Source organism: Lemur catta, unplaced genomic scaffold (genome assembly GCF_020740605.2).
Source record: "Lemur catta isolate mLemCat1 unplaced genomic scaffold, mLemCat1.pri scaffold_63_ctg1, whole genome shotgun sequence".
In the NCBI taxonomy this organism is placed as follows: domain Eukaryota; kingdom Metazoa; phylum Chordata; class Mammalia; order Primates; family Lemuridae; genus Lemur; species Lemur catta.
Genome location: NW_025423863.1, coordinates 951,085 through 960,633, shown reverse-complemented (window position 1 = coordinate 960,633; position 9,549 = coordinate 951,085).

Genomic DNA, 9,549 nt, shown 5'->3' with positions numbered 1-9,549 from the left:
TTGGGGGAGAGATGGAAGTCCTCTGGTGGTGATTTTCTCATATCATTGCCCCCAAGAAGGCAGCACAAGAACACAGCACCATGGGGACAGTGGGACACTGAGGGGCAGGGGCAGCAGGGAGCAGGTGGCCCATCATGGATCGGTCCAGGAGCGGAGGTGGCCGAGCCCCAGGGGCCCATCTTCACTTGCTGTCCTCCCCCTCCTCCAGGGACGTGGTCCCCCTCTCTGTGTCCTCCGGGGACCTTCACTCCCCAGCACGTGCTCGGCCTCCAAGAAGAGGGTGACTGCTCCACCTGTCCCCCTGGCCACTACTGCAGGTCAGTCACCACCCAGAGCCGTTCACCTCCTGCCTCTGTGTCAGACTGCAGCAGCCCCCAGCCCCCAGCTGTCCTGCCCGTCCTGCCCTGTCCTGAGGCTGCGCACCGTGGGCGGAGAGCGACCTGCACCCCGAGCTCAGGTGTGAGGGGCCCTCCTGGCCTCCCAGGCCTGAGCAGGGAGGGCAAAGCCTGAGCATTCGGTAAAGAGAGCAGGGACGATTAGCACAGACCTAGATATGCTGAAAGTGAAAACTAGAAAAGGAAAATGCATTCAAGTGAGGTAGGATCAGTTTGAAGTGAAAATACCTCTGCTCCTCCCTGACTTAGCACAGGGAAGCTCCTTACAGGCAAAATCATCCCTGCCTCAGGCAGATCCAGACAAGGGGACCCCCATACAGGGGGGGCTGTTTAAACCATACAGGGTAACTTCTGTATGGGAGTTGTCATGGCATTTGTAAACTGTCCTGGCACTGGTGGGAGTACTTTTAATAGCTAATGCGTTATAAGCAGGCTATGATGACCAGTAAGGTAACCTGAGGCAGTTTTTCATGTACATCTTGCTTCTTTCTGGTTTTGGTGGTTTCTCTACCGCCTCTTGTTTTATCAGAGACCTCGGTTTGGGTCTCATGGGGCAGGCCCTGCCCTTCCCCTATCTCAAGGTGACACCAGTGTTCTGCATGTACACTGGGGGGAAAGATGGACAATTCTTCTTTCTACTTCTATTTCCAAATTTTCTGCGATATGAAAGGCTCTGGTAATCATTTGGTCTGGGAGAGATGACAAGTGGTACCTTTAAACAGGATGGTCAGAGCCCAGGTTTTAGGGCATCCAAATTCCTCCCAAGTGTCCTATGCCCACTCGGTAGGTGTGGGTTCCCCATCTGGCTTCCCCATTCGGGCAGAGGGACGTTCTCGCTGGAGGAACAGAAGTCACGAGAAGACTCTGGACTTAGGGTCGGGGGCTCACGGTCTGCAGGGCCGGGTGTTCCCTGCCTTTCACAGTGGCTGTGGGTCCACACCCCCAAATACACCCCCAGGGCACAGGGGGCTCTGGCCTGGGAAAGTCCCAGCACTTGCTGAAAGCAAACACTCCCAATTCCCCAAGACGGTATAGAGCACATCAAAGTAGGAGCTGCCCCATATTCCGTGCAGAAGTGACCCTGCTTCAGAGCAGATTCTTTCCATTAAGAGGTGATGGCAGAGGGTTCCCCAGGCCCTTTCGGGAGGTGGGTCTCCCTCTACTCAAAAAGTTCACCTGTAGCCCCAGCCTGCTTTCTCCTGCTGCAGAGCTGGAGATTAGACTCAGGGCTGCCTGGGAGCCAGGCCCAAACCCCAGGGAACCTGGCAGGCCCGGGGCATCCCGGGGACAGCGCAGGAAGCAAGTGGGACACCTTCTGGTCCCCTCCATCCTTGTTCCCACAGCAAGTGTAGCACAGCCCCCCAAGCTCTCCAGGAGGGTTTGTCCTGCTGTTGGCAGCCACGTCCTCTCCTTGTCCACTGCACCCCACAAACTTGGTGAGGGGAAGATACGCAGGGATCCACGGAGTGCTGGCCTGGGGCCTGGGTCTCAGCCTCTCGCCCTGCTTCCTGCCGTGCCTGCCTGTGTTCTGTTGTGTATGTGGGCTGTCGGCCTAAAGGGAAGAGGCTGAGGCACAAAATATAGTTTAAGTGTTTACTGGAGCCAAAGTGAGGACATCTGCCCAGAGGACTCAGACCCAAGCGACCTTGGCTATGAGCCATCGGGCCTGTGTTACAAACAGGTTTTTAAAGGCAGAAAGACAGCGGGAGAGGGAGTGGGCTGATACAGTCTTTTGTGAGGAATTCTCATTGGTTTACAGAGATCACATTGATTAGTGAATGGCTATACATCATTAAGCTATAAGGTGTGGATTATAGTGTCCGTTGTGTCATTATTAGCTTAGTTTGTAGCTACTTGTGGCAACAGCAAGCAGTTTCAAGAAATAAATACACAGCTACAGCTCACAGTGGGGGGGAGTCAGATGTAACTGCTCTCTCATTTTAATGTATTTCTGGGCCTGATAGTTTAAAATGACTCATATTCCTCAGATACAAGCTGTTTTCTCAGTGCACATTCACGTGTTCTCTTGGGGCATAGGCAGTGGTGGCTCAGTCTGTGGGTCCCAGTGAACACTGAAACCCAGGGGCGTCCCCTCCAGGGCTCAGGCAGAGGGCTCAGGGCTCAGACCGGCCCCTCCTCCCTGGGCTTCTCACTCTTCCCCCCCTCCTTGGCTGTTAGAGGTGGACAGGTCTGGGGAAAGTGTCCTGCTGGTTACTTCTGCCCACCTGGCATCTCTGAAGTGACGACACCAGGTCCCAGGCAGCCCCAGATGCCGTGTCCCCAGGGAAAGCTGTGCGCAGAGCAGGGCCCGCCAGGTAACTGCCCTGTGTCTTGCCTGTGTGTGTGGAAGAGGCACAGGACCCACCTAGGCAAGGACTGTTTGAATTGTCACAAGCTGACTAAAAACAGGTGATGCTAGTTGTGCTTCTAACATGTACCTGTGCACGTGTGTGTTTGCAACGTGAATATGCACCAAATGCAATTCACCTGGAAACTGATTTGACAAATTCACAAAGTAACTGGGGTCAGGACTAAGGTCCAGACTTCTCAACTCCTGGCCAGTAGAACTCCCCACCAGGCTGCCCTTGGACATGGATCCTGCACAGTCCTGGCACTGTCCCCCACCCTGCCTACTGCAGGCCCCAGTGTGTCCCCCTGTGCTTTAGGCTTTTACTGCCCAGAGGGTGGTGGAGAACCCATCCCGTGTCCACCTCACACCCTGGCGGCTGCCCCTGGAGCCCAGAGGAAAGAGGACTGTGGGCCCTGCCCCCCTGGGCGCTGGTGCAAAGCATGTGAGGCTGTGGGACAATGGGACCTGTGTCATAGCCTGGAATGTGCTGGTCCCTGAGGAGGCCATGTGGGGGAGGAAAGTGAGTGTAGCCCTTGCTCTGCAGGGATCCTGGCCACGCAGCCCTGTCCCTCCGGCCACTACTGCCCTGGAGGGAGTGAGACCCTCCCTGGAGTCCCCCAGGCCTGTCCTGAGCATACCTACCTGGCAGCAGAAGGGGGCCAGAGTCGGGCGGAGTGCCTCCCCTGGCCCGCCGGGCACCACTGCCCACGGCCAGGTGAGGGCCTGTTCGCAGGCTGGATGCTGAGGCCTTGGGGAGGAGAGGGCACAGGCTGTCAGGAGGCCCCGGGGAGCAGCCCTTCTTTTCCTGGTGCTTTTTGCCCCCATGTCTCTCTTCCTTTGAAGACCACCCGTGTCCTCCAGGGTACTGGTGTCCAGGGAACCAGGGTCCCCTTCTCTGCCCACCTGGCACCTTTCGGTCTGAGCCAGGGGCATCAGTGCCGGCAGACTGTGAGCTCTGCCCGCCTGGCTACTACTGCCCCGATGTGGAGCTGAGGGGCCACACCAATGTGTTTGCCGCCCCCTGCGGAGCTGGATCTGAATGCCCGGCAGGTGAGACCGCAGGGTGCGCCCCAGCCCTGCCCTCCACCCCTCACCCCGAGGCCAGGGGCTCAGAGGGACACCCTTGTTGAGCTCTGGCTGCAGGTGAGGCACAGCCACCTGCTCATCCTGGGAAACCTCCTGCCCAGCCCTGGAAAGGCCCACCCAGTCTTTGGCGTGTCCACACCACCCGGATCTCCCCAAGACCAGTGCCCCTTCGAGCCCGCTCTTCCTGCCTGTCCGGGTCAGGGAGAGGCCGGCCAGAGGTTTGACTAGAAACAGCAAAGCCCAGGACAGAGTGTTCTGTGCCCCCAGGTCTCAAGGCGCCGCAGAAACCTCCCTCCTCCCTCTGGGAGCAGGGCAGGGCGTCCTGCAGGAGAGGAGGCGGCTCCTGGGTGGGAGCAAGATGGACCGTGTGGTGATGGACTCATGTCCTGGGGTGCAGGAAAGGCACCCTGAGCCTCCTGGCAGGGCTCCAGGCCGTGCTGGGACAGCGGGCAGGGCCTGCCTGTGTGGCAGTAGGGGCTCCGGGACAGCACTCAGGGAGGGGGCGAGAGAGCTGGGATGTGCAGCTCCAGCTGCAGGGCACAGGGAGCCTGTGACAGCGTCCTTCATGGGCGAGCCGGGGCCTCACTGCCGCCCACCCTGTGCTGGCCTCGAGGAAACTGCCACCCCACCCCCACTATCATGTACGGCCCAAGGCCTGTAGCCCCGAAAGTTTCACTGAAAAAAATCAACTCACAAAAAGTGGATTCACTGGAGAAAAGGCGTACAAATGTATTTAACTTACATGCAGGGGAGCCTTCAGGATGAAGACCCAGCCCCAAATGGGCAAGGAAGCTTATATACCACCTTGAGGCTACAGAGAGAAGCGGTGGGGACCCTGCAGAGCAGGCTAAGGGAGGGGAGAAGAGGAGTCTGCGCAGGGGCAATGAGCGATCACTAGGGAGACTGGGCAAATGGGGAGCAGAGGTCAGCTGGGAAACAGCTCTCTAGACTGTGAAGAAGTCTGAGAGACAGACATCACCCAGTAAAAGAACATGTTCAGCGGTGGTTGTGTTCCTGGTCTTCCTTTTTGCAATACATAATGAGATAACAGGCAGGAAGAAAAACAATTGTTCTTCATGGGTTTGAACTGTAGGCAGAAGAAGGAACTCAAGAGAACAACTTTATCCTAAGCACTGAGAGAGATGGTGTGAGGAGAAGGGCAGAGGGACTTGAGGCTTCCTCAGTCCAGCAAGTCAAAATTTCATATTTTGGGTCATTAGTCTCTGAGCCCCAGCACTCAAAATGCATACCCCAACTGGCTCCAAAAGGATGGGGGCAGCCACTTGTCATTTGACCTTATATGTTCGTGGCTGCACCTGTTATGAACCGAACTGGGGTCCGCTCACCTGGCGCGGTAAAGCCAGACGGTGATGTGGAGATTTGCAATGAAAGAAGGTGTTTTGTTGCATGGCACCTGGCAAGGAGAACAGGCAGCTAATGCTTGAGACCCGGATTCTCGATGGCTTACAGGCTCGTGTTTTCAAAGGAAGGTGGGGCATGTTTCAGGAAGGCAGAAGCTGCAAAATCATAAATCAACACATGGAGGTTATACCTGGGTTTGGACAAAAACAGGCAGAATATCTTGAAGCAGAGACTTGTGGGTCATAGGTGGACTCAGAGATTCTTTAATTAGCAATTGGCTAAGGAAGCAAGGCCAGGTCTGAAACTTGGGGTCAGCAGAAAGGAATGTCGAGGTGGGTGTGACTCTCTCCGGCCCCTCAGGGAGAAATTCAGAACAAAGAAGTGTGGTCAGAGTTCAGTCCTCAGTCCCCGCTTACCTGCCTGTTCTGTCTGTCAGGAGTTTCTGGAAAACCGGAAGACACGTTGAAATGTTACTAGTCCGCACGGGGAAGTAGACACCTCCTGGAGCTGCTGGCTTGGGGCTGCTGCTGTCACTACCTGCTTACTCAGCTGGTTGTCATTTGCTCTTCAATGCCTGGAATTTCTCTTGAAGGGACCCAAGATTTTTCTTTTATTTTCTTCCTTGGGGGGCCCGGCAGTGCCCTAAGACAGGTCCCTGCTCCATCTCACACTGCCCAGACATGTCCCCCCTCCCTGACCGCACTGTGCCCTCCCTCCACCCTACCCCTCCTGCCCCTTCCTGATCCCCACGCTGCTCCCCACCTTCGCAGCTGCCTGCACCCCATTGATTTCCTGCCGACCCAGGCCCTGCTTGGGAACCTGGGGACCCTCCTGGGCTCTTCGGCTCTGTGCCCTGGCTGCTGCAGCCCCAGGCTGGGGGTGTCACAGGCCCTTCCAGAGAGAGGAGAAGCAGCTGCACGCCCAGACCCGTCAGCGTGACCCGGGGCGGGTCTGTGTCTCTGCGCAGTTGCGTGTTTGCTCACTACCGCCCGCCGGGCAGCGCCCACCCTCGTGCCTGCCCTGGGGGCTCCGAGGCCCTGAGTGGGAGTGGCCTCAGGGTCTCCGAGGAGACTTGCTGTCGCCTCTGTGAAGCGGGCACCTACCGCAGCCGGGCCCTGGACACCCTGCCCCGCACGCCCTGCCCACCCGGGTTCAGCTGCCCCCAGGGTGAGTTCTGGGACACCTGGGACCGAGCGGAAGGGGCCAGGCCTAGAGCTGGACCCGGGCAGAGCTCGGTGAGGAGAGTGGGGGTGGCAGGTGGGGAAGGACCCACAGGGCCCGGGAGCACCTGGAAGCGTGCAGGGGAAGGGCCTCGGCCGGCCCACCTATTCCAGAGCCAAGAACACGGAGACGCGGTGAAGAGGCCCACGGAGCAGGCAGGTGCCGTTCGTCTCCAGGAAGCACGGGCTGTGTGACACTCCTTGCACATCAGTGCCCCACGCCCTGCCCTGCGCCCGGCCGCGAGGGCAGTGGAAGCCCGTGCTGCGTGCCCGGGAGACCAAGGGGGCTGCGGGGGCTGAGGGGGGCAGGATGATAGTGTACAAGTTCTCCATCACCTCAAACAGATGTTGTCTATGCATGTTTCCACATTGTCTGTGTAAGTTACACATCTCAGCAGAATTGGTCTGAAATAAGCTATTCTGCCATTGCCAAAGGTATAAAAAATCTGATTTATTTTTTATCTTTTAAGTATATATACTTTTGTAAACTCCCTCTTTCCCTTTGGGGATTGGGTAGAGGGTTTTTTAATTTATTTTAAAGTTTATCTGAAAAAAAACACACATCTCATCATTCTCAGTAGCACAAAGGCACTATAAAAGATACTAAGATAGGCATAATAGGAAGAAAGAAAAAAACGAGCCCACAGGTGTGAGAAATGTCAAGTACACAAGACAGGACTCCAAACCCTGGACATTCAAAATGGGAAGAAAATGCTTCTGCATGGCAGGGTCAGAAGAACTTTCTGCAAAAGTGTGTTTAAATTTGTCAACCTAAAATAATCAAAAGAATCTAGTTTAAAGAGAGATTATTTAAACACAAAATTTAAGGCCAGTCACTCAGAAGGCGTAGATTTTGAAGAATGAAAGTCAGTGTTCCTAATTCTAGAAGTTTGGTATCGTTTATACAGATAAAACATAGGGAGACTTCACAGAGTTTCAACATCTTCCTATGTAGAGCTTAATGCAAAGTTACAGTGACCCGATTAGTTGAGCAGTCTTTTTCTTTCAGGAAAGGTATATTTACCATTCCACAAGGAAGATATAATAGTCATGGGGTTTTGGGAGCCATCTGGTCTGAAGTAGAGGGTGATAAAAGAGGAAGTAATAAAAATCAGTGATTGGAAAGGGTAGGTCTGGTGTTTGGTCTCTTTGAGTCATTAGAGAATAAGAAAAATGAAGAAGAGAGTTAATCTATAATCTTAGAAGCAGAATTGCCAACATTTTACATAACTAGTTCCCCAGGTCTTAACTTACCCCTTTGAGTAATAAATTTAGAGGGTCCTGAGATTTTATTTTCTTTTACAAACTGGGTCTTGAGGATGAGTAAATATTTGTGGGTTGACATAGTAGGGTGACATATTTTAAAATGATACTTTTAATTTAGATCTCTGCTTAATTCTACAGCCACGAATGCCAGGCCAAGGTTGCAGACTTTTGTTTGAAGTGTTCTTTAACAATGAAACATTTTTTCTAATGAGTTCTTACTTAAGGAATTAATATAAAACATGTAAAGCAGAGAAGCTTGGACTGAAGGAAGGGTGAGGTCTCATGGCTGTTCCTATCTGGTCACTCGTTCACCCAGTGAGACCCTGGGGCACCTCTGTGGAACCACAGGGCTCCAGAAGCCGAGTCTGAAGCTCAGTGCATTGGGCCGTGAGAAGAGACGTCGGCCTCCTGGATCATATAGGTCACAGCACTGCACAGGGTCTCAGCAGGGAGCTGAGAATATCAGAGAGGGTTTGACCATCCAGAACCTGTCTGGGGAGGAAGGATATTCCACGTGTCATGGCTTTGCTGCCTCCCTCCCTTCTCTGCAGTGGAAATAGTCCTCTCTCTTTTTCATCATCCCTAAATTTCTTTGGGGGATAAACATGACCACGTCAGTAAAACAAATGCCAGCTTTCCACCAACTCGTTTGACAAGCCCTGCTGAGGGTCCCCTGGACACCATGTGTGGGAGTGGTGACCTGCAGCAACCTGACAGGGTTGAATTTCAGACGAGTGTTATTTGGTCTCCCTGAGCAAATACCAACCCCAACAGTGGCAAACAGGCCGAGTCACAGGGACCCCCAGTCCACCACCTGGCCCCAATCATCTCTTCTCCCTCAGAAGACAAATCCACCTGGACTCCTTATGTCTTCCAGATAAACTGTGAACTTTCCCTTGCTCACCTTCCTGTCCTCCTGGCTTTGTCCATCAAATCCAGTCCATCCTTCAGGCTTCGGTGTGAGCAGATCTCTCTCCTCCTGTCACCCGGAGACAGCGGCCCATGCCCATGCTTTGGGACTGGCCCATGCCGCTTTGTCTGACCATGTATGAGAACGAGGCCTCATGTACCGGGTGCGGTGCTTTCGATGGCGTCGGCAGTTCTCAGCCCAGGCTGCGCGTCATAGCACCCGGGGGCCTTTCCAACAGGCTCAGTGCCAGGCGCCTGTGAGGCTACGGGACTTCTCCATCCCCAGGTGCCTCCAACTGTACTTGGGGCCTGAACAAGGTCTTCCAGAAGTCAGATGGTTCTTGCATCTGCCAGGCAGGACATGTGTCCTATGACAACAGGGGCCAGGAAAGTGAAGACAAAGAGGACAGCAGCGGCCATGAGGACTGCCAGCCCCAGGTGAGGTCCTGAAGCCCTGGCGACAGGCAGGCAGGGATGAGGGGAGGCAGGAGGGTGAGGTCTGGGGAGGCCTCTGGGCTTAGACACTTTTCCTGAGGCTTTTGGCTCTGGTTCGGCCTCTGAGCCCCACGCGTTACCTCCTCCACAAGCGACAAGACCTCCCTTGACTCCTCAGCACAACAGTAGCATCGTGAAGGTCTTAGAAGAATTCCTCACTGAATTCCCCCCACTGCTCTGTGTGTGCGTGTGTGTGTGTGTGTGTGTGTGTGCGTGTGTGTGTGCGTGTGTGCATGCGTGTGTGTGTGTGTGTGTGCGCGTGTGTGTGTGTGTGTGCGTGTGTGTGTGTGTGCGTGTGTGTGTGCGTGTGTGTATGTGTGTGTGTGCGTGTGTGTGTGTGTGTGCGTGTGTGCGTGTGTGTGCGTGTGTGTGTGCGTGTGTGTGTGTGTGCGTGTGTGTGTGCATGCGTGTGTGTGTGCGTGTGTGTGTGCATGCGTGTGTGTGTGCGTGTGTGTGTGCATGCGTG